General features: G+C 40.3%; 1 protein-coding gene across 1 annotated transcript in view; it reads right to left on the bottom strand.

Moving 5' to 3' along the window:
• PLCB4 (phospholipase C beta 4) overlaps nucleotides 1–25,580 on the bottom strand; it is a 402,004-nt gene that overhangs the window by 375,445 nt on the left and 979 nt on the right. The window lies entirely within an intron of this gene.

The raw sequence follows: 25,580 nt of genomic DNA on the forward strand, positions 1-25,580 counted from the left end.
AAGAAGAAAATTACGAGTGAAAATATAGAAAGAAATGCACAGATCATAAATATCACAACTTTGCTGTTTTCAATATTTTCAAAGCTAAATAACAAGTATATATTTACTTGCAATAAAGCTTCTGTATTTTTTTTATTATTTCAAGTATCTCTGCTTTGAATTAAGTGATATCAACATAGGAGTACTGGTTATCTCATGCTTGTCAGAAATTGTTGGTAGTTAAATATGCCTTTAGGCAGTGGCTGTGGCTCAGTGAATAGGGTGCTGGCCCCATATACCAAGGGTGGTGGGTTCAAACCCAGCCCCGGCCAAACTGCAACAAAAATAACAAAAAGTAAATTTTTAAAAGTCTTAAAAAATAATAACTAAATATGCCTTTAGTTAATGTAACTAGGGAAATGGATAACTTATAATTAATATCAATGTGATCTGTTTCATGAACAAAAACCTTTCTAAACAAGAGGTTGGCTCAGTGCCTGTAGCACAGTGGTTATGGCATCAGCCACATACACCGAGGCTGATGGGTTCAAACCCAGCATAGGCCAGCTAAGCAACAATGACAACCACACCAAAAAAATAGCCAGGCATTGTGGTGGGCACCTGTAGTCCCAGCTACTTGGGAGGCTGAGACAAGAGAATCACTTAAGCCCCAAAGTGTGAGGTTGCTGTGAGCTATGATGCCACAGCACTCTACCAAAGACAACAAAGTGAGATTCTGTCTCAAAAATGAACAAATAAATAAATAAATAATAAACAAGTTTGATTTATTTATTTATTTGAGACAGAGTCTCACTCTGTCACACTGGGTAGAGTGCCATGGCATCATAACTCACAGCAACCTCAAACACGTGGGCTTGAACAATCCTCTTGCCTCAACCTACTGAGTAAGCTGGGACTTCAGGCGTGTGCCACTACACCTGGCTGGTTTTTATACTTTTAGTAGAGACAGGATCTCACTTGGCTCAGGCTGGTCTAGAATACCTGAGCTCAGGCAATCCGCCCACCTGGGCCTGACAGAGTGCTGTGATTACAGGTGTGAGCCACTGCACCCAGCTGCAGAAGAAACAATTAAAAACAACCACCAAAAATGATCCTTTCCTGAGGCCAAACTTTGGGATCACAGATGAGATCTTCTACCTGCTTACACTGAGTGATCTGTCACTTGGAAATAGCTAAAAGATGGGTGCTCCATAGATCATACCACTGAGCTCGGCTAAAATGTGAAAGACACATAAAAAGGCCACAGGAAGCGAGAGCCAGCTTTCCCAAATAAGCAGGTGAAGTGACAGGCTGAGTGAAATCATCTTCACAGCCTCGGAATTTGACTTACTGACCCTGCCAGACACCACTGCTGGAAACCTGACTGTGAAGATAAAATAAAAGGCAGGATTTATGTCTCAGTTCAGGGGAGACCATGTGCAAAGCTGTGCTAAGCCTACATCAAAGATAAACGAGGTGCAAGAACAAACTTAGGTCCCTCAGAACAGAAGACACACCAAGACCCAACACCGAGTCCTAACACGAGATGAGATGATTAAAAACAAAAAGGGGGGCAAAACGAGTTCATCATTTTCTATTTTCTTTTTCGAGTTTTCCTGGCCTGTTTTCTTTCCAATAAAGAAACTATGCCAAATTCTGAAAAGGAAATTGGTGTGACTTAATGAGTAAACATACAAAAGCTGGGAAGGGAGTATTATGGGAAACCCAGAGCTCCTCAGTCTTATGAGGCCGACTTCCAAATTTATTGGTGAAAGGATTGAGGGTCAGAGGAGGGAGCATGTGGATAATAACTGTGAATGAGCTACATGATGGAGGTCAGCGAAACACAATTCAGTTATTTTCACTTCGGAAATAAATCACAGTTACAGCAATTTACTGCATGAACTAAGAGAAACTTTCATGAGCTTACACCCATACTTACAGATACCTTTTTTTATTTCACCCAGCCATAATTAGAGGTCTAGTTTTATTAAATTGGAAATGGTATGGATTTATGGATTTAATAAATATTTGTCAAGTAAATGAGTGGATAACATAGCCATTGATACTCACTACATCATGAAACCTAAGACTAAAGCCATTAAAAGTGACAAAAATAAAACTCCCAGGTACGCCAGTCACACCCAGTTGTCTCGTCAATATTCATAACCGATAACCAGACTAAGGAAACTCTATTGGAACTAGGGGCAGCCACGTGACAAAATTTTAATCCATGACCTGCAAAAGGCAAGACTGGGAGAAAGTGCATCCTCTGAGAGAAACACGTCTCCTTCCCTCCTCCCTGGGAACAGCTGCTGAAGGTGAAGAGCCATTTCACAACTACCAGTACAAAAGGCAGATACTATGGGAAGGAAGGCAGAAATAGCCTGGCCCTCTGTTGGCACTGCCACAACACTACATCTGCCCAAATGCCTGGATTTCTAAGTCTGCCTTTCATATTAGGTTTGACAAACTCCTGTGAGTTTAAGCTGCTGTTTTCTAGAATTCACAGCCAAAAAGATTCTAATAAATACCAGATGTAACTTATTTTCCTCCTCTGTGTTCTCAGAAGTTGGTCCTAGTTCAACAAACTAGGATGCTCCATGTAACTGTCCAGTTACATCAGCACTGCTGACTTCATCAACAGTTTCCACTTGTCAACATGAGGCCGCTGGGCACTAAGAGGCCAACAGGCTTAAGGGAGAAAGGAAAACCATCAAAAACAGCAGGCCACGTCAGTCTACCAGGCCACACTGTACCTGGACCCCCACGCGCTCATATTAAAGATGAAAATGAGAATTGACGGCAAAAGAGACAGCAATGCTATTCCAATAACCAAAGAAATGGGGAATCTTCTCATTTACGACAGTGTTCAAAACCCACATGTATCAACAAAGAAAAAGAGATATTTAGGAGGATGGCTAGATTAAACATCAGAAATGCAACATCAGCCTTGCCAGGTGGCTCACACCTGTGATCCTGGCACTCAGGGAGGTTGAGGTGGGAGGAGGAGTTCAAGACCAATCTAAGCAATAGTGAGACCCTGCCTCTGCTAAAAATAGAAAACTTAGCTAGACCTGTGGCACATGCCTGTGGTGCCAGCTATTAGGGAGGCCAAGGCAGGAGGATCCTTTGAGTCCAGGAGTTTGAGGTTGCTGTGAGCTATGATGCCATGGCACTCTAGCTTGGGGCAACAGAGTGAGACTTTGTCTTAAAAAAAAAAAAAAAAGAAAGAAAAAGAAAGAAAGAAAGAAAAAGCAACATCACTAAAAAACAGAAAAGAACACAATGATATATTTCTTGAGGTCTTAATGGCTAGCCTAACCCAAACGCTGCCTCTCTGCCTCTATCAGGAAGAGGGCCTTCTGTGGGACTTGAAATTCTGCAGTAATTTCTCCCTTATCTGGTGATCTGTCTTGGTACCACATAAAGGCCTAGAGCTCAGCAAGTTGGCATGCGTATTTAATAAGACGTAATAACAGATGCTGAATGAATGAATGAGCAAAACCACACAGCAACTACTGTTCCAAGAGACTTTATGAAAAGCACAAAGCCCTCAGAAAGAAAAGAAAATCTGTCAGCATCACTTCTAGAAATATGATAATGAGCCGTCTGAACTGACCTAGCATGACATAGTCAATGGTCAAACGTCCACGAGCAAAAAAGCACTCCACTGGAGGGTCAGCAATCACGCGTGGTGAGGGCGAGGTGCTCACTCCCCCTCGGCCTGCCATTTAGGCTTCCCAGCTCCCGGGTTGCTCACAGCGCCTCCCCTTTCAGGGGAGGATAAGGTGGGTAAGTTCGGAGGATGCTAAAAAGCTCACCCCAAGTTACTAATACGTGGCAGACCTGATATTAAAACCCAGGAAGGTCGGCTCTCAGTTTTCTGCGCTGCTTCCTCACTTTGGCCTTTATTGAAATACTATTTACAAGCTGCACACACACATTAGCAGGAACTAAGTGCCGTCTAAGGCCTCAAGAGCATATGCAAGGGGAGGTTCCACTGTGACCTCAAATACAAATACCGTATGCCCCTGTCATGAACCAGGGTGGTTTGGCATGGCCCACATAGTTCACCCTGAGCTGGAAGGATTTACAAAGGTTCTATATATGTACCCATAGTAGGCTTTTTTTTAATGTTTACCATGTACTTGTACAACCTAGAAATGATAAAAGGAAACTTATGAGTCTATGGATTCAGTTTTGCTGAAATCAGATAATCTCCTCCCTACGTACAAACACCATGGCTCTCCACCTATGTTTAAATAACACGTAGCACTGACCTCCTGACCCCTGGGAGGGAGGGGGGTCACAAATAAAACCCCCTGCTTGTATGCATATAATATACCATAGCGATTAAAGCATTTTAAAATAATAGATTCATTTGAGCTAAAAAGGGAAAAAAACACTAAATAGCAAAAAAAAAAAAAATATATGAATGCATATTGCTATACATTCCTGACACTTTTCACTGAATAAATAATACCTCTTTGAAGCTGATGAAAACCTTAGTGAAAATATTTATGCAGTAAACATCATAGTGAGATAAACTGTTAATGGCTCCCCCCAAGAACCTAATTTAACAACTTCATAAATTCTCACAGAGAAGAAATAGACCTACCACCCCCGAAACATTTGGTAATTATTTTTACACAGTATGTGCAGTTTATGACATGCATACATAGATGAAAAAATTAACTGCAGTGTAGCTGCTTTGCACTGCCATTGCAAATTAACCTTCCATTGTGTAACACAGAGTATTATTCAAAGTTATCATTTCTATGACAAAAATTATCCTATTTGAAAAAAAATTGAAAGTGTGTTAAAAGCCAAGCTTGTTTTGAGATAGTTATTAGGTGAAAACATGTTTCCATTTTCCCTCCCCCTTTCCATTAGTTATCTATTATTTAAAGATTTTCCATACACAGATCTTAAAAAAAATTATGATCTTGGCTGGACGCAATGGCTCCCGCCTATAATCCCAGCACTCTGGGAGGCATAGGTGGGGGTGGGGGTGAGGGTGGGGACGTAAGGGGGATTGCTTGAGCTCAGGAGTTTGAACCAGCCTAAGCAAGAGCAAGACCTCATCTTTAAAAAAGAATCACCTAAGCCCAGGAGCTGGAGGTTGCTGTGAGCTGTGATGCCACAGCACTCTACCGAGGGTGACAAAGTAAGACTCTGTCTCAAAAAAAAGAAGAAAGAAACAGGAAAAAGACACTTTCACAAAGATAACATCTAACAATATTCAAAGTAGAACTCTGTATAAACTTCTTGTTAAACCTCTCACTCAAAACGCTAAGCTTTCTAGCAAATTAGGACTCTTATATGAATGCTTACCTTGCTTAAAGTATACCCTGAAAAACTAGGCCAAAAGTATTTATATTCCCCCTTGCATTTCACCCCACAATCAGACAGACACTGGCCCATTTACAAAATGAAATATTGAGGTCCACATTAAATTAACTGCCATAGGCAATTCCAGGGCTAGAACAAAGAGCAGGTGGAAGTGTCAAAATTCCTCCTTATTATTCACCAGTTTGTTTCTTTTCCTGCATCCTAAAGCAATTCTTAACATCTAACTAAGGCTCAAAGAATTATACAAAAATCTATCCACAAATAAAGTTTGAGGAGTTATATTTAGTAGGTTTCTGATTACATTGGACACAATCTCAGTACAGCTTTTTACATACAAAGTCTAGCCATGAAAGGAATTCTTACTGGTTTTTAACAGGAAAAAAAAAAAAGTGAGCTGATTAAATATAGATCAAAGGAAGTTCCACCATGAAAAGACTAATTTTTCATCACTCAAGAAAAAGAAGTATCAATAAACAAAAACGAATCTGGTGATTCTCACTGTGGCCTGTCACGGATACCTTACAGATTAAGGGCACTTCTGCCTTCTCTGTAAGTCTCCTGTATTTTTAGAACGATCATGCATTACCTTCATAAGCTCCAAAACTATTTTTAAAAATCTTAAGACACTGGGTGGCGCCTGAAGCTCAGTGGGTAGAATGCCAGCCCCATATACCGAGGTGGTGGGTTCAAACCCAACCCCGACCAAACTGCAACAAAAAAATAGCCCAACATTGTGGCAGGTGCCACACAGCTCCTCAGGAGGCTGAGGCAAGAGCATCGCCTAAGCCCAGGAGTTGGAGGTTGCTGTGAGCTATGATGCCACAGCTCTCTACCGAGGGCAATAAAAAAAAAAATCTTAGACACTACTGAAATGCATTCTTTTTATTCACACAGAGTACTACTGTACAATAAACTATGCCTGCTAACATATTTTTTAAATATACTGATAACTAACACTAGTTAAAACTAAATGCCTAAACTCTAAAATGACTTACGTTGTCACCCATAGATTATGGTACAAAATCATGCTTTAGGTTTTAAGGTTGTTTTCTACTTCAAAATAAACTAACCAATACCTGGATGTATACATTCTTTTCTGATACACACATTTTATAGTCATCTGTACGTACTCCAAAAATTAAGGAAAATTATCTGTTTCTTACTCCAAACCATTCTCCTTTATCTGTTCTATTTATTCTTTGGCAAATCTTAAAATTTATTTTTTATATTACATGCCACTTCTTTCTCTGGCAGCTATATTAGGACTATAAAATATCCATGTGTGTATATATAGGCACAGAAGCATATATACTCATATACACTGTATATATACTTAAATACATAGACATGTATATATTTATATAATATATACAAAAAATGTAATATCTATATATATATATATGTGTGTGTGTAAGTGTGTGCACTCTTTAGATATCGCCAGCAGAGGTACCTGTCAATCCCCTTTATCTACCTAGTCCAACCTGACCAACTAGTTTGACTAAGCTAACAACAGTTCTAAATTCTATTTTTTTCCACTTAAGTGACCAACTATCTAACCAAATCAGTCAAAATCTGTTGCAGATTAGAAACCTCATTCCTCTTATTATATTGGTCACCCTTACCTTCCCCAGAGACCAATATCCTGCAATCACCATGAGCTGATCCATTAAGCACTTATTTGGGGCTCAGTTTTTCTCATTACTGTGAAGGGAAATGATTATAGAGGGTGGCAGTTCACAAATTATAAATGTAGCTAGAGGTTTGACACTTACTGTGTTGATTATTGACTTACTATTAAGCCAATAATCTCTACATTCTTCTAAAGTAGAACAGGAATTTTCCTATGATTTCAGATTTTCAGCTAAGTCTCAATGCTAAAGACAATGCGATGAGTTCCCTTCACATGCCCACAGGCCCAAGGTCACTCCAAAGTCCTCCTATCAGAAGAACTTGCATGGCAGGAAAGTCTCATTCTAGCTCAGATAAAGTGCAAACACACACACACACACACACGGCTAACTGAGGCCCTCTGCCATGAGAGAAGTGGATATTCTATTCCCTGGCGGGGCACTGGCCTCAGTGCATAAACTCTGTGGGACCTGTGTGAGACTGGAGCCCCCACAAGTTATCTGTATTGCCAGCTGCAATAGAACACCGCTACAGAGCCTCAATAAAAGTGGGCATGGGCTATGCTTGAGAGTCTGATGGTACGAAGATGTGAGTTTTCTGGGGACCAAGTGAATAACGGGAGGTAGTCAGAAGCACGTGATCCTGGAAGGTCTCAACCCAAGTAGGCCACCTACACAGGGACATTCCAGTGACATACCACTGAAGGACAGAAATTGAAGGTCACAAGTGGTCACCCAAGGATTGCAGTGCCCACATAAAATAATGACATGAGCCAATGGACTCTGCAGAGATCTCTAAAGAATCCATCACGGGTGCATGAGAGAGAACTGGCCCAAGGTAGGAAGCAAACAGACAAGAGACCTGTTCCTTTTTTATATCCCATCTGCCAGTAATGGAAGAGTCAGAGACAGCAGGTAGAAGGAGGTGAACAGAGGAGAGGAAAATTAGAAACTCTCTGTCCTCCTCACTGCTGACCACTAAGCCTAGCTCAGGCCCCAGGACGGAAGAAGGATGAAGCTGTGACGGAGGGGAGAAGGGAAGGGCTGATTTATATTGTACTACACTTTTCCAGGGTTTGAAAATTAGGTTGTTCCAATACTTGAGAATGACTCAAAAGCTGTAAGACCTACCAAAAAATAATATCCCAAAGTAGAGAGAAGAATAAAGATTATTTTCTGTTTGTGTCTTACTAAGTGTGAACCATTCAACAAAGCAGTTATAATAAGTGTCCAACCTATATAAGATGGTTTTTTCATAAAGTTAAGTCTGAAAGAAAACTGAGAAGCTGTAGAAAATCAAAGTGAAAATTTAATATGCCCCATAAAACTTTGACCGCAGAACGTAACTGTATCAACAACTTTATATATTTTCATTTTTTTACTAGATCATAACTGTGTACATTACTGCATTTATGGGGTACAATGTGCTGATTTTATATACAATTTGGAATGTTTACATCAAACTGGTTGGACACAGCCTTCACCTCATTTAATTGTTGGGTTTAGACATTTATACTCTACTCTTAATAAATGTACTATACCCTCCATCAAAGCAGCCAAAACTGTCAGAATAGACTTGTTTTAAAAGAATCAACTATATGCTCTCAAAAAGAGACAGACTTTACAATTTATATACATACGGCGGGTGCCAAAAAATGTATACAAATTTTAAGAAAGGAAAGAACTAAAAAAAAAAAAAAAGCAAATTAAAAATTTTAAAAAGAAAAGGAAAAAACTGCATTAAAATTAAAATCCTCAATATATACTAAAAACGTATCTCGTATATTATATCTTACATGCAGGCCACTACGAAAGTTTTGAGACAGACTGTGGTGTGGTCCATTATTCTGAGAAACATGGTTGACAGCGTCCTTGCAGATTCACCTGTGACAGCGTCCTTGCAGACTCACCTGTGACAGTGTCCTTGAGTGGCTTATTGGGGTTGCTGGGAGCGCTTCATCAGTTTCTATCTGCATGGATTTTAAGTTTCTTGATATCTGTGTATCTCAAAACTTTTGTAATGACCCACATAGCTCTTATAATTACAGAAGTCAAATGTGACTTGACTGTTAGAATTTTCCTTTCTTAAAGTGTACATACATTTTTTGGCATCATGTGTGTATACTGCGTGTGTGTGTGTGCTTGGAGGGCAAAGCCTCACTCTGTCATGCAGGCTAGAGCGCAGTGGCATGATCATAGCTCACCATAACCTGCAACTCCTGGGCTCAACCAATCCTCCTGCCCCAGTCTCCTGAGTAGCTGGCCCTACAGGTACACACCACCACACTCATACTTGGCTAAGAGACACAATTTAAATATGTGTAGAAATACACAAAGAGTTTGGAGAGATAAGAAAAGTTATACCATACAAACAGCAAAAGAGAACCCAACTGGCACTAGTAATAAAACCAAGCAGACTTCAACACAGAGTATGAGTAGAGACAAAGTGGATACTTCACAAGGATAAAAGAGTGCATGTGAAAGAGTTCTGCAGACTAAGCCCTCGAGAGATACGGCAACTGAGACAGGTAAGGGAGATGACTTGCTCAAGGACACACAGTCAGCCAGGGCCACGGCCAGCTGTGGTCACTTCTCTCAGAGCCTCTCACCTCACCACTCATGCCCTGAACCTGAGCTCATTCCATATGAAAGCAACCAGCCCACTTGGTTAAAACCATCAACTAGGTAGCTAAGACAGACAGACTTGGAAGGGACAGCCACGTGGAGAAGGAGGAAGAGACTGGAATACCAAGTAGTGTCTGACTCCAGATTCAAGCTAGTTATGGGGCTCTAAATAAATTTATTAAATGAGCCTGCGTTTCCTTCTCTGTAGAAGGAAGATATCACCACCTATCTCACAAGACAGATGTAAAGCATGAGGAAGAAAGTCAGCGGCAAAGACAGGACCACACAGTTCTCATGGTACATTTGCTAAACTTCCTCCCAAATGATCATGCCTGGCAGAGTTCTGGACCTTTACAAGACACTTGATGAATGTTAGTTTCCTTCCCAGGTACTGATGCTGCACTTGAGAGTAACTTTTAAAAAGCTGTTTTCTACGTGGGATCCCTTCCCGTCTAGATAAATGAGTTTCAGGCTATCCTTTTTTCTTATTATCCTGATGACTTCACCTCACTCTCTGTAAGGTCGTAAGATCAAAGTGAACAAAGCTGGCAGGGTAAAAATTTCAATGATAATTTAATTCATATCATCTCTTACATTATGAATTAAGTCACACAATGGACACATTTTCAGATATCCCTCAAATTAAAAAGTTTCAACATATCACTTAGTTCAAAGGAAGAAAAGAGCCATTCCTGTGTCTTGTGGTTATAACACCCAAGGAGTTGTCATATCCTCAGGACTATACACCCAACCTTCAGCTAAGAGAAGGAATCTTCTGGAAATAAACTACTCTGGGCTATCTAAGACCAATCCTGTATAAAACTTTCTGATAGCTTGACAATTTTTTGAATTATTTTTATTATGTAATTGAGCATCTTATACAAACGGGCATTCACAATCACACTGGGCTTTATCTTTTCAGAGTCTAGTCAACTATCCTAAATGTCAAGGTTACAGTGAAGGTCAACATATTTTCGACCAGGAAAGTAGGTGTCAGCAAGGTAGATAATGCCCATTTAGGCTGCCTTACATAACCACATGAAATTTAAGAGTAAGACAAAACTTGATAATTAATGTTAAAAAATGCATTGCTTAGCTACCAATTTTAGAAAGAGCAGAATGCATACAAATCCAAAATAGGATATACAAAACCATGAAATAAGGGAGAAATTAGAATAATAACATGTGGCCACCATTCTCATCTGACATATTAATTTTAGGACATTAAGAACTTCCTGTGTGTGGGCGGCACCTGTGGCTTAGTGGGTAGGGTGCCTGCCTCATAAACCGAGGGTGGCGGATTTGAACCCAGCCTCAGCCAAACTGCAACAAAAAAATGCTGGGTGTTGTGGTGGGCACCTGTAGTCCCAGCTACTTCGGGAGGCTGAGGCAAGAGAATCACCTAAGCCCAGGAGCTGGAGGTTGCTGTGAGCTGTAACGCTACAGTACTCTACCGAGGGCAATAAAGTGAGACTCTGTCTTTAAAAAAAAAAAAAAAAGAAAGAAAAAAAGAAAGAAAAAGAACCTACTGTGTGCTAGCAACTGTACCAATCTGACTTAAAAACTGAGAATGAGTTATAACCACTTCAAAAAGCAAAACATCTCAGAATTAATGTATTCAAATAAACTCAAACGACCCTATGAGCTCAGGTGAATCACTGTGATGTCTTACACAAAAGTAAAGGAGTCCAGGCATCCTACTACTTCATTCTGCTTTGTGTTGCAGGCATGTCAGGCTTGGGGTAGGATGTTTTAAACAAAATACATCATACCTCAACAGCCAAATTTATAAATGACCTAACTAACAAAACAGCCCCATACTGCTTAAAAAGCTTAAATGGTAACAATAATATTGTGTAAAAGAAGAATTAACTTACTCATTTGACATATAAAGCATATGGATGTAATGCCTTCTACTCAAGATATCTTTATGTCCAATCTTTATATTAAATTCAAAATGTCCTGAATATCAATTATTCAGCAGGTACATTTCCTGTTTCGTAATCCCAACCCCAAATATTTCATTTCTAGATCAGTGATAAATTTACATTATAATTAATAAATAAAACAACTCAGCTGTAACACTCTATTGTGTGGTTGGGTTTTTTTCCTGACAGGCATCAAATAAGCAAAACAACACACCTCACTTAATGAGAGTCTGAGGATCATTTTTTCTCTGCACAAAAACATAGTACAAAGAAAAAGCACTAACTGAAGAGAAATTAAAATATTCCTGGATGGCTATTAATATGTTAAGAAAAAAAAAAAGAGCCCAAATTATTTTTATTTTGTTTTAGAAAATTACTCCAGGACGGAGGTTGACAGCAGAGACATTCCACGGGCACATAACACTTATCAAATTACAAATGAGGTAATGATTCGAGTTCTTTGTTATGGAAAAATATTTAAGGTCATTTCACATGAAATGTTCCAATACTAAGACTCCTCAGAGAAGTAACTGAAAGTTAAATATAAATTATCAATAAATAGATAAAGAAATACATGATTTATTTAATCTCTGCCTATAAACCAATCAACTCTCCCGAAAGCTCAATGAAGGCAAATACCTTGCAAACTAAGCCAACTCTAGACAAAAATCACCTTCTGAAAGTAGGAATATATGTAGAGATAGCAAAATTACTATTTTGAAGAGATAAGAGAGTACACATTTTTACTGATTATTTATCACTGGTTAAATTGCCTGATATATATTAAATATTACGCAGACAAATGAGGACAGAAAAATAGGCAACCTTAAAACAGCAATTCAAAGTTTGTTTTAAAAAAAGGCTCAGCCCCCTTATCTCAGTGTTTAGGCACCAGCCATATACACCGGGGCTGGCAGGTTCCAACCCAGCCTAGGCCTGCTAAACAAGGACAACTATGACAAAAGAAAATAGCCGGGCACTGTGGTGGGCGCCTGCAGTCCCAGCTACTCAAGAGGCTGAGGCAAGAGGATTGTTTAAAGCCAAGAGTTTTAGGCTGCTGTGAGCTGGTGATACTCAAAAAAAAAAAAAAAGGTGAAAAAGAAAAAGAAAGAAAAGACAACCTAACGTCAGGGATCCCAGAGAAAGTGTGTGGGTACAGTGACATGGGACAAAAAAAGAGAAGAAGGGAAGTATAAGGTCAAAAGCACCATGGGAACGGCATTCATGTAAAAAAAAAAAAAAAAGCTAACAATTAAAACCGCTTAGTTAGTTTGGGCTATAATATTGTCATTTGTTTTGGTTTCCTTGTAAGTAGGACTGCATTCAGCAGCATGTAAGAGACTCCACGCAGTAGCCAGGACTGCCAAACCCAAACACCCTGCGGGTGGTTCAACAGCAGAAATGCATTTCCTCACTGTTCTAGAGCCTCCAAGTCCAAGGTCAAGGTGCCAGCAGGCTTGGTGTCTCCCAAGGCCTCTCTCCTTGGCCTGACGACTGCCGCCTTCTCACTGTGTCCTCACGTGGCCTTTTCTCTGAGCACACAGCCACAGAGGCAGCCGTGCAGATTCAGGTCAACATCATTTTGAAGGCTGCCCACACCACCGATCAACCACATGACCCTCAGTGAAGTGCTTTAACCACGCAGTTGACTCAGTATCAAATAGTGGTGATGACACTTGACCTGCAGAAGGGCTGAGAGAATGAAACAGGGCTTCACTTACAAGACCCAGGACGTGCTGCTGGACTACAGTGGTTGCTGGGGTTTTGGTCTGGGAAATCATATCATTCAAAAACATTGCAAATCCACCTGTAAAGCTTCAAAAATATCAAAGAATTGACTCCATTTCTTCAAAGCATCTGCCGTCTCCAACTGTCATTCATGTTTGTGTGTGTGTGAGAATCCTCCTCTCTGAAGGTCTCACACCTTGTGTGAAGGTAAGAAGTGGTAACTGACTGGCACTTGGATGCACTGCCTCATCCCTCCTGCCCTTAAAAAGGCTGCTCTCACCTCCTGAGATATTCTCAACCAAAAACCCCGTTGACAAGTGAGGTTTGCCTTTCAGCTAATTATTGCCTTCAGTTTTCCAACACGGCTGGGAGGGAACACCTTGGTTTGGCAAAAAGTGGAACATTTCCAGAGGTTTTCAAAAAGGCATCTGCAGCTATAAATCAAAGAGTGTATTCCCACAGGTTACCAATCTTTATGGAAAACCGTAAGTCTGCCATGTTTCCAAAACTCAAGCTGAGAAAATGACCATCAGCCTGTAACAGGAGCGTTCGAGGGCGCTGGAGTCCAGCAGAATCATCATCAGGGTATGCATTGATACCCAAATCGTCCGGGCTTTCAAATGTCCTTCTTTCCCTTTGGTAACTACACAAGAAATCCCTGTATGTTATTTATGACATTTAGAGAGAAACTTTAACCAGTTGCTTTGATAGTCTCTCAAAGAGAATGAAAAATGGACAGAATGAGGCCAGGCTTAGGATTCTCAAAGGGCCTCACAGGTCCAAAAGTGCTCTAAATAAAAAGAAATATTCTTTTATTTGTATTTCCAAGTGTTATGGAGAAGTATTTTCTGAGCAGCTGCAATAACTAAATTATAATCCTCCTAAATGTTGTCTCGACTGAAATTTGAATAATGATATATCTGATAATTAACACACTCAGCCAGGACTTTTTCAACACAAAGCTAAAAGAAATCTGCTAAATCAAAAAGATGCCGATTGTGAAGAAGAGACCTCTTAAACCCTATTAGTGCTTCACGCTCAAGGAGGGGGGCTTGGTTAAGATTGCCAAAGCCACTCTTTTTGCAAGATTCAAACCGCTGTAAGAAAATGCTCCCTCCTGATTTTAGAACTATGTAAGATGCTCTTTCAAAAGCAATAGTCAGCAGACTATTTCTCTCCAATTAATTAATAGCTTTCTTGCTTTCTCTATTTGGCACTCATGTATTCACAGGTCATTTTAAAAATAAAGTGCTATAAGAAAATAAATACAAAGCATTTTAGATTACTAAGCATCTCCCTTAATAAAATAATCTGATTAAATAAATGCTTTTCTCCCCTACATATGCAGCCAAGTTTGAAGTAAGGAAATGTCTTTGATTCAGGCTTATAACACACTGTAAGAACAATAAGCACAAGTTCATTCGAATTGAATTCAGGAACAACATGGGAGTGAGTGTATGCCCACCAGGAATAAACAACGAATTATCTTCAGGGAAATGTCTCCTCTGGATCTAGTATACTAATATAATATAATATATAGTATCAGGATTTCTGTTAGCAGAAAAAATAAATATAACATTTTCAAATTCCTACTCATCTTTCCAAATAGACCACTCTGCTACTTTTCAGCAACCAACGTACATCATCATGGAATATTTCTTTCCTTTATTGTAAGTCTAGAGATGGCTTCAGTTTATTATAAGCATGGCACATCTTTTGCTTATGCATCAGATTACTTTCCTAATGGCATTTAGTCATTCATTAGTTTAAGAGACACTGACTGAAGTACCAGATGGTTCCAAACCCCAGAAAAGCATGTGGCTTTCTTGCATACAATTCAACAGGAGGAATCCAGGGGGGCACCCAATCTGAACTGAAATTGAAATCAAGGACGGCTTTGTGGAGAAGATGACAGTGGTGCAGGGTCTAGACAGCCCTGTAGGACTTAGCTAGAGAAGAGGATTGAGTGCCAAGTCAGCCAAGACACAGTGGCTGCAGCGTATTTATGCTCCTGGATTTCAGTAGAGCTAGCATAGCACGGGCAATGCAAATAAAGGACTTGAAACTTCATGGTAGGGCGGGGCCCGTAGCTCAGTGGGTAGGGTGCCAGCCACATACACACAGGCTAGCGGGTTTGAACCCAGCCTGGGCCAGCTAAAACAAAAAAATAAGTAAAAAAAAAAAACAACTTCATTGTAGAGGTCAGGCCAGGGATGGCTTTCATTTGGCAAATTAGGGAAACAAATTAAACCTGAAAGCAATAGGGATCTGTGGAAGTATTTTAGAGGTAATGCTACAGTCAGATTTGTTTCTGTAGATTATTTTAGCTGAGTATGAAGCACGGCAGCAAGAGGCAATATGTAAACTTATAAAGTAGCTGTTCATTTGTCTGTCTCTCCAATAAGCTGTAAACCCCTGATGGCAAGAGCTTACTGTTAACAGTACCTGACACTCACTTAATCGCCAAGAGAACACATGAATAATGGCGTGAATGGGAAAGAGAGAGTGAAGGGAGACGTCTGAAAACTTCTTGGAACAATAAAGGCACGAAATGACGAGGACATAAATCTAGGCAGCAGCAATCAGAGGGGAAACAGTGAACAAAACCGAGGGATATTAAAGGGGTTGACTCAACACATGGATGACCTGTTGCGTGAAGATTGAGAACCCGGCATGAGACACAGGTTTGGAGCGAAGTTGAGGGCTTCCATTTTGGACATTTTGATTTCAAAGTATCTATGGGACTTCAATGTTCAAGATCTCTAGCAGACAACAGGATATACGCATCCTTAGCCTCTTGTTCGAGGTATATATCGATGAATTCGTTCATGAATGAGCGAAACTGCAGAAATTAATGTCATTTCATACAGAAAAAGTTTATAGAGTGAAAAGAAGTCAAAAGCAATGCAGAGCCCTCGGAGACAAAAGGTGGGTGATGGAAGAGATACCCGGGCAGCTCTGCCTCTAAAATACAGAAATAGTGGGCAGTGGAGAAGGAAGCCCATGGAATCAGAGACTTCGGCGCCTATCAGTGTAAACAGCAAAAATGAATTAACTGAGTGTAACTCCCTCCCGTTGGAGGTGATGTCACTCCCCCAGCAGCAGCTAATAGCTGGTGTCTTGGGTTTCTTATGCCATAAAATTTGAAGGTAAGAAAAAATGAACTCTCAGGCTCCTTCCAGCAGTATGATTTTATGATTCTAATCAAGTTTCACTGCTTGTTCATTCAGGACAAGTACACAAACCAAACGGAGCAGACCTCACCTTTTCAAACAATAGGGCCAAGAAAGCGAGAGAATAAATGAGCCTGAAATCTCCAAGTCTTCCTGCCACGCTGAACAAATGCGAAACTACGTGTCTGTTTCTACCCAATGATGCTAATGGTGCAGTTAAATTGACTTCCTTGAAGGAAAATTACTGTTAATAACCTTAATTTCCTCCTAGTCTCTTCCTCTAGGTACCTGACATTTTAAATAAAATATTTTCATAAAATATTAAGAGCAAAGGAATTATACCTTAGGCATCAGATTCCATATTGATAGACTGTATGAATTCCTCTGTCTCTCCTATCTATAAGCTTTCATTTTTGATTCATCAGATAAATACATAAAGCTTCCCATTATATGCATTTCCCAAGAAGCACAACCCATTCCAAATGAAACTAAAAATTTACCAAAAAGTAAATAAATAAAATGAAGTTACTCTAAGGCTCATCACAGATCTTACTGGGACCAGCCCACGTGGCATGTGGAACCTTTCCAACTTCAGTTTAAATTTAGTGATTGGAGCTACAGTTTTATTTTGTCCACAAAGCCAGACCAAAAGCTTTCTACCCTGGCCTGACCTCTCACCTGTGCAAACCTCTGCTCTAGGAGAGCAGGAGGGCATAGGACGGGGGAAGGGGGGTCTGCCACTTGCCTCCCCCAAACATTTCCACCCCTGCCTGCTATTCTTTGCCCTCTGTATTCAGCTAAGGAAAGTCACTAGTCAGAGTCAGTGGCAAGAAAAAAGTGAGGTAGATCTATTTGTTCCCCTGCCAGGTCCCTGTAGAAATATTACAATGTCCGCCTACAAAAGGACACAGCACTTGTCAGATAGTCCTTCTTGCCCCCTCCCTTAGAGTAGAAACAGCTCCTGATAATTGCTGGTCCCTCCCTAATTGGCCTTCTCCCCAGTGTGTTCCCTACACCTGTCTACTCCCTCTCAAGGGTCCCTTTATTAAAGCCCTCCTCAAAATACTTGGTTTCCTAGGGCCACCTTCTCCCCAACAGGGCCTAGAACCACACAGATTGAAAAAGTGACCAGGTGGTGCCCTCCGCTGTGCTTTTAGACATTGTCAAAGAAATCTGTCTGAAAATGGGGAAATCCTGTAACACTTCTGTGAGCAAAAAAAAAAAAAACCTAGCACAGACTTTCTTGAATATGGAAGGTTTCAATGCCAAGGAAATAATGATTGAGTTCTACCATATTTCTACAATTCACAGTGTGCTATAAAAATAAACATGCAGAAGGCATACAATCGGAATCTGAATGTCGCTGCCAACCTAACCAGAATTTGTCTTAAAAATGGATCTGGAGAAACAGATGAAAGAACTGAATCTATCTTTGGAAAACAGAAACAACACTTCGTCTTCTTACCATTTATACACATAAAATTTACTAACCCTGATATTGTGATACTTGAAGATGATTCCAAGTCTTTCAGATGTTGTAAAATTCTGCCAATTAACTAATAATTCACTTCATCTTATGGGCAGCAATTACAACTACCAAAGCTGTCGCTTCTGAAAAAAAAAATGGGGGCTCGATGCCTGTGGCTCAAGTGGCTAAAGTGCCAGCCACATACACCTAAGGTGGCAGGTTCAAAACCAGTCAGAGCCCGCCAAAACAACAATGACAGCTGCAACCAAAACTAGCCGGGCGTTGTGGCGGGTGTCTGTGGTCCCAGCTACTTGGGAGGCTGAGGCAGGAGACTCACTTGAGCCCAGGATTGGAGGTTGCTATGAGCTGTGGTGCCACGGCACTCTACCCAGGGAGATAGCTGGAGGCTCTGTCTCAAAAAAGAAAAAAAAATGGGAATCAGTGACCTTGATTTTCTGTAGTATTTTCCCCCAAATCTCTCTAAATGGTCATATAGTTTCTAATTTATATAGTCCTTTGTCTATATATTATTTCTAATTATCATGGAAATTAACTTCAGGTAAATAAAACTTGATAAACAGCATCTCTGAATTATCTAATTCTCTAAAAGAGATTCTTAAGTAAGTATTTGACAGTCTAAAGCTACAAATACACCTGGCCAGGATTTTTAGCAGTGAAATTAACTTAATCTTCCCAGGTCAGTATGAACCTCTGGTCTCTGTTTTGACTGTACAAAACCTCAATTCTCTGACCATAAACCCAAGGGCATCCATGACACATCCCTGCGGGGAGGGGTCTACGGTTTCACGGCCAGCCAAACTGATCCCAAAACAAATTTTCAACAATCTGATTCTATAAGCTACCTTTTTATTAAAGAGTTTTTACATAACCCTCTTAAGTGGCAAATTCTTTTTAACGAAATGTTGCATTTTCAAGGAATTTTAAGGCCACAGTCTATTTCTAAAGTCACTCTCTGATACACTGTATACCTGAAATCCAACCGAATTAGTAAAGCAATGTAACAATGTGAGACATACTTTAATTAGAGAATATGTTCAGCTGTGTAATTTGAGGTCCTATGAGATAATGAATTTCATAGGGGGATCTTTTCAAAGCAATTTCAGCAATGCTCTGTCCAAATGTAACATGTGCGTCCCCTTTTGACCAAATCGTTCTATTTCTAGGAATTTAGCTACCAAAAAATCTTACATATGTGCATATGGACATACAAAGAAAGATCTTCAATCTTTTGAAGATGGCTGAATAAAATACAATACATCTATACTACCAAATTTTAGGCGATGTTAGAAAGAACAAGATAACTAGAATAATGAGATGGCAAGAGCTCCATGATATGCAGTTAAGTGGAGAAAAAGTAAGTCACAGAAAAATGTATACACTATCACCCAGTTTATGTAACAAGAAAAAGACATGTATATGTACTTACATATATGCAAAGAGACAGGAGGGGGAAAGACACTGCAAACTGTTGCCCATGGTTACATCTGGGATGGGTGTAGGTGGGAAAGGAGGGTACTTTACATTTTGCTTCTATATTTCTGCATTATCATTCCAAGTGGAACACACTACTGTGTAGCTTACATCCTTTTATAAACCAATGAAAATAAAAGGTTAAAAGAAATTCCAGAGAGGGCGTCAGTGATTTTGTCCAATGACAGTGCATCAGAAGCTACAGAGAAACCCATCCCCAGGGAACTGCACTTCCCTGGGATCTAGGGTGGCTCTCGCTCGACAGCAGAAAAGGAAAATGAGTGCTGTCCAGCGGATGGCACCTTAGAACACTAACCTGCAGAAACAGATCGCCATTCTATACGTTCAGCACAAAGATCGCTTCTACCAAATAGCAGGAGAGACATCTTGTGACTGGTTCGAGTTCCAATCGGTGACACAGGCAGGAGAATCTCCAGGCTCCATAAACGAAGTCACCCATTTCTCCACACTAAGAAGCTCTTATGTTAAAGGAGCACCATGAAACGAGAGAGAAAACCACATCCTGCCTCCCTCAACTTTGTATATTAGGTAACATCTTGGAAAAATGAGGGACAGGGAGAGAAAGAACACTCAGAAATTTAGACCCTCAAATCTATGCACACCAGAAATACACAGCCATAATAACCTCTGTAAGAAATCTGACAGCCATCAACACAAACAAACAAAAAGCAAAACAAAACTACTTATATTTTTTATTTTCTAGTACTTAATGTTTCCACGTACAGTTGACAGAAGGCTCAAAGTGGGAGCTCATGGTTTGAATTAGTTCCACAAACACATCTTGTCTGGCCACACCATGGGCTGATACATTTCTGTTGTTTTAATTATTTCCAAACATTTTAAAATGAGGAAATTTCAGACTCAAATAAATCTGGATTCCATGCTCCTCTTGCAAGTGCAGAGGTATTGGCAACCCTGAGGCCCAGGCCAAGCTGGCAGAAATCTGTCAACTGCTCCCTGGGAGGGGCAGCGCTGGGCTCCTACAAGCCTTACCACTCCCTACGCCGCTGACACTGGTCAGCCACACTCAGCCACGTTACTCACTTTGCCCTTGGAGGACTCGGAGTCCACAGCACCCTCGCTGAAAACATGAGAACTTCACCAGATAAAATTGGCCCTCCAGAAAACCAAAATTATGTCTTTAGGTTACCCCGAAGTAGCATTTGTGACCTCCCCATCTCAGACTTCCGGCCCAGGCAACTGCAGAAACCAAGGACTGAGGGCTTCATCTGCAACTTCTATTTCAATTCTAGGTTCACAGCAGGGCTGCCAGAAGCTGCTCTGTCACATCTCAGCACTTGAAAAAATTATCACAAAACTTTTATTTTTATTTATTTATTTGAGACAGAGTCTCACTATGTTGCCCTTGGTAGAGTGCCGTGGCTTCACAGCTCACAGCAACCTCAAACTCTTGGGCTTAAGCGAGTCCCTTATCACAAAATTTTGTATTGGAACCACCTTTCTGTAGCATGTGCCATCTCAAAGGCAGGCAACATAGCGCAGTGGTGAGAAGTCAGGACTCTGGGGTCGGCCTACCTGTGTTTTGATCCCAACTCTACTTCCCTGGAGTGATTAACTTAACCTCTCTTAGTCTGGGTTTCCCCTAATGTAAACTGAGATACTATTAGTACCCACCCCAGAAGGCTGCTGGAAGGGTTAAATGAAGTGGCATATAAGTACGCAACAAAATGTCTGTTGTTTTGTTTTGTTGCTGTCACTATGGAAAGTGGGGAGATGAGGATCCAGGATGTCACCCCTTAAGTATCAGAGATCCCCCAAATTCTTCTAGTGGTTGCATCTTTCCTACCAGGCCTAAATAGCTTAATGTGGTCTTTTTTAAAAGCCTAGCTGGGAAACCTTGGGAATAGCATCTGGTTCACTGAGATATATTTCAACATCTCAGTCCCATAATTTTGAGGCTGTAGGGCTGAGCTAACTTCAGGTCCCTCAGTCCAAATGCAGTTACTGGGCTAGGCAAGCCCAAAAAGAGAATCTGGCACTTCATGGTGGCCCTGTGGGGTGACTGGAACTTTCTGTACCTGCAGAGTGGCACAGCAAATGTTCCTTATAAGTTTTATGGCAATTTTCTCAGCCCACTCTGTACAGATAGTGCAATGCCATCTGCCCCTATGAATAACACCTGGGGTGAGTAGCTATACTGGCAGCATTGTTAGGAGGAGGGGCAGCAGGCATTGTACAAGCAGCAGTAACACAGCACACTGCGTCATTCATAGCACAGTGTCAGGTACTTTTGCCCTATAGGGTCATTCTTCTCATTGTACAGATGAGAGAAGTGATTCTCAAAGTGGATGCCCAGGATCACACAGCTAACACAGGACAGCCCTCAGGATTTGAGCTCCCGTCGGCCTGTTCCAATGCCTGAAGGTCTCAGCAGCACTGCACTGCTGAAAGCAAACCCACAGTGAAAACTCACCTCCGCCCACCCAGCTGCCTCTTTCTAGGGCAGGCGGCATTCACCTGGCAGAGGCTGTGGATGCCCTCTGCAATCTGCTGAATCCTGTATACAGACCAGTGCTTTTCAACCCGTGTGCTGAGGCACACTGGTGTGCCTTGAGAGAATCTTAGGTGTGCATGAAAATTTTTAAAGATCATTCATTAAATTACTTTCAAAAGAAGATCAAAGCAAAGTATATTCTTTTTTCACTCTTTTTTTTTTTTTATCAACACAAGTTAAGCATACTGCTGAAGTTTAACTATAGGTTCAAGTGTGCAGTGAGATTAAAAAAAAAAAGGATGAAAGATACTGACACAGACCCTGCTCAGCACAATATCTTGAAATTCATAAAATTAAATGTTTAAAGCACAATGGAAAGCAGTCCTACCGAAAAGATATTTATCAAAATTACTGGATAGCCATGCATGTGTTTCTTTTCAACCCGTTAATTGTCAAAATCTAACAGAGGCTCTAACACTTGCCAGGTCACTTGGAAAATAAGTGAAATAAAGTTGTCTTTCACTTGCCAGCTACATTTGTGGACGCGCCAAATTGCATCCTCAAACCCTGATGGGACCTACAAGGTAAAGGACTCTAGTTCTGGGGGAAAGAAGGGAAAATGTCGAATGTAAAATCAGAGTTCTGTGATCTCTCCTCTCTGGATGAGCTGCTTACAATTAATTAATTTGAGAAACTTTTTTCTTCCTGTTTCTAAAGAAATGGCTACTTACTTCAATTCATTAATGTTAGAAAGGCAAAAACATCCTTAAATTGTTCAGGAGGAAAAGAATGCTTTAGAAGGGCAATGTACCTTAGGCTTGGATTTGCCTGGCCCAATGGCCTTTCAACAGCGAGAGGTGGAATTTCCCAATCTTGGGCACGAGGACAGATCACAGGATCCTTTAAGCTATGAAGGAGACTCCCAGTCAAGGGGAGAAGATAACAATACCTGTGGTCATGTGGCGTGTGACGTTCTCATTGAAGGTTTTATAAGTAGTAGGCCAGAAAGGTGTTCAGAGAAAAACCTTCTTCTGATCTATGTTGCTTTCAACTATTTTGATTCCAAAAAGTATAGGAAAGAAAAAGTGGATTGGAGTTCATGCAGGGAAAATCAAAACTCTGCTTGGTCATTCAGTCCCTAGAACATAATGATCTCCTAGGTGAGATCTGAAAGGTAGGGCATTATTTTCATCTCCTCTAGAAACTCGGGTCACACCTTCAGTATAGGAAAAGGATCCAGAGGGATAAGCTTCCAGCCAGACCCTAAGAAAGGGGGGTCTGGGTGAATCTGTTACAGCAGAGCGAAATGGATCTTGCAAACAAAAGTGATAGTTTGAAAGCAGGCTTAGTTGCAGCAAAGACAATGCAAACTTCATCCTCTCAGTAAGGCAAGAACACACCTGGGTCTACTTCCATGAGGGGTGAAGTAAACCCATTTTTGTATTCGGTGAGCTAAAGAATCACAGCCTAGGAAGTTGCAAAACCTTCAGATCACTCTAAAGCATAACTAGATATATAATACCATAACTTGAGAAAGTATTTCTACTGCAAAGGGTGAGGCTTTATCAAAAGAAAAACTATTAAACAGAAAAACAAATACTAAGGAATGGAAGAAAGACCTATGCAAGGTTATCCTATTTCCACAGTAGGATTGGGAAATAGGAAAATGTGGAATGGACAGCCCTGAGAATTAAGCAGTGTCCTCACAAGCACAGTTAACACCTGCACACCAACAGCAAAACCACAGAAGACACTGCGGCCACCCACCAGACATGAAAAGCTTTATTTATTTCTCAGTAGGGGGATAAGCCTTTTTGACAGACACTAATATGGCCTACAAGTTCATACATTACGAGGTGAAAAGCAATTGTTTTAGAAACTTAGGTCTGGACATGAAATACCAACTGTGATCATTTAAGCGTCTCCATTAGTCCTTGACCTCATTCTGCATATCAAACGCAGAAGTTCTTGGTTTTACAGGGACTCACTGTAATAGACAATTTATTAGAAACCTGGGTCATCAGGGCTAATAAACATGCTGTTCCACCTTACTTTTTAAGTGATCACAAACAATAATTCAGGCACAGTCTGCTAAACGATTTTAAGTTTCAAAAAAATGTCCTACTTCCCCCCAAAATATTTAAGTTCACTATTAAGGGCATTGGTGGAAAACATGAGAAATTTCCCACGACTGTATTACCTAAGCGCTCTGGTCCCAAAAGAGAATTTATTCTCAACTTAGAATTTCAAAATTTAAAAAATCAAATTCAGCAGCAAATTACTAACATTTTTTTTAATAATCCGCAACAATTGATCTTTGGTTCTGTTATTCGAGTTTGCCAATTACGTCTGAAACCTGGGGATGGGCATACAAACACTAAACTCAGACACTAACTTCACTTCCCTCCCATCCTTTCATAAATTTCACACATAATCGATGAAAGGAAACCAGCTTAGCAGCACTGAAGCTCAATTTCACCTCAGTTTACCAGGCAAGCATTTAGGATTCAGTTAAATTCTTAATAAATCAACCCCCCAAATGGATTTAGTAGCATCCTAGGAAAATGTCTTGTTCATTGGGATTACCAAAAATCATTGTCCCATGTTGTCAAAATCACCGGTATGCATTAATACAAGAACAGCTGGTCATGTCCTTGGGAAAGACAAATGAGCATAACTCCAGTCCCTGCTGTAAGCGAAATATTTCAGAGGTGATACAGATTTTAAGAATCCACATCTTCATAATCTTTTTGGTAACCCTTAACACTTTGGAAGTTTCCCTATTTCTCTATCTCAAAAGGCAAAATCACACCACCTCAGGAATCCAGGGCATGTAAGTAGTTTAGTAACATCATTCACATTCTCAGGCACACAAATATAAAACTTGCAAAAGAGTATTTTAGAACAAAGCTTTCTGAGTGGGCGTGCATTTGCAAAATAAAGGTAGAATTATCCTGACAGAGGTAAATGTGCACACAGTGATCAACTGAATGGAGTCTTAGAAATTCTGTTTTGACAGTTACTTGTAGAACTTTCATGAGTGATTTAATTCAGAGCTGGGTAGTGATATCATCAAAACTAAATCAAAACTAAGTTCCCAGGGCTGAGTAATAATATATTTGGAGGAAAGTGTCATCAGTAATCTAACACACGGTACCTTTAGATGTATTCCATTACATTCGAGAGATTACTAGTTCTAGCAGCAAATGCACCATGCACGTTAATGCCCATTAAAAATGTTTTGCCATCTAAAAAGTTAATTTTTAATGAAAACAGGTGTTTAGCCAAGACGGAAATCATTTATTACAATTCTATAGTTCAAAAGGAAGAAGATAGAATAGATCAATACAGCAGCTGAGAACCATGTAGACTGTCCTATGAAAACCCAGCATTCTAGATTACATAACACAGATAGGGATTACACCACATGCCCCTGCTGAGCTAGATTTCTCATCTTCCCTGCATTCTACAACTTAGGCTAAGGAGGGTTGAAGAACATAAATTATTAGATTCTCAGTTCAACCACACATTTTCAAAATTAATCTTGAGGATAAAGTTAAAATTTTATACACACATGCACACAATTTTTCTATTCTGAAGAGCACAGTTGTTCAGATACTTTTTTAACCTCCTCCGAGAATGCCTAGGTAAAGTCACCAGTTGCTTCTCCTGGCTGTGTTTATTTTGTAAATTTGATTTCTCTTTAAAGGGGAAATCCAATTCCATTTT

Source organism: Otolemur garnettii, unplaced genomic scaffold (genome assembly GCF_000181295.1).
Source record: "Otolemur garnettii isolate 467f Iridium unplaced genomic scaffold, OtoGar3 scaffold00025, whole genome shotgun sequence".
NCBI classification, from domain to species: Eukaryota; Metazoa; Chordata; class Mammalia; order Primates; family Galagidae; genus Otolemur; species Otolemur garnettii.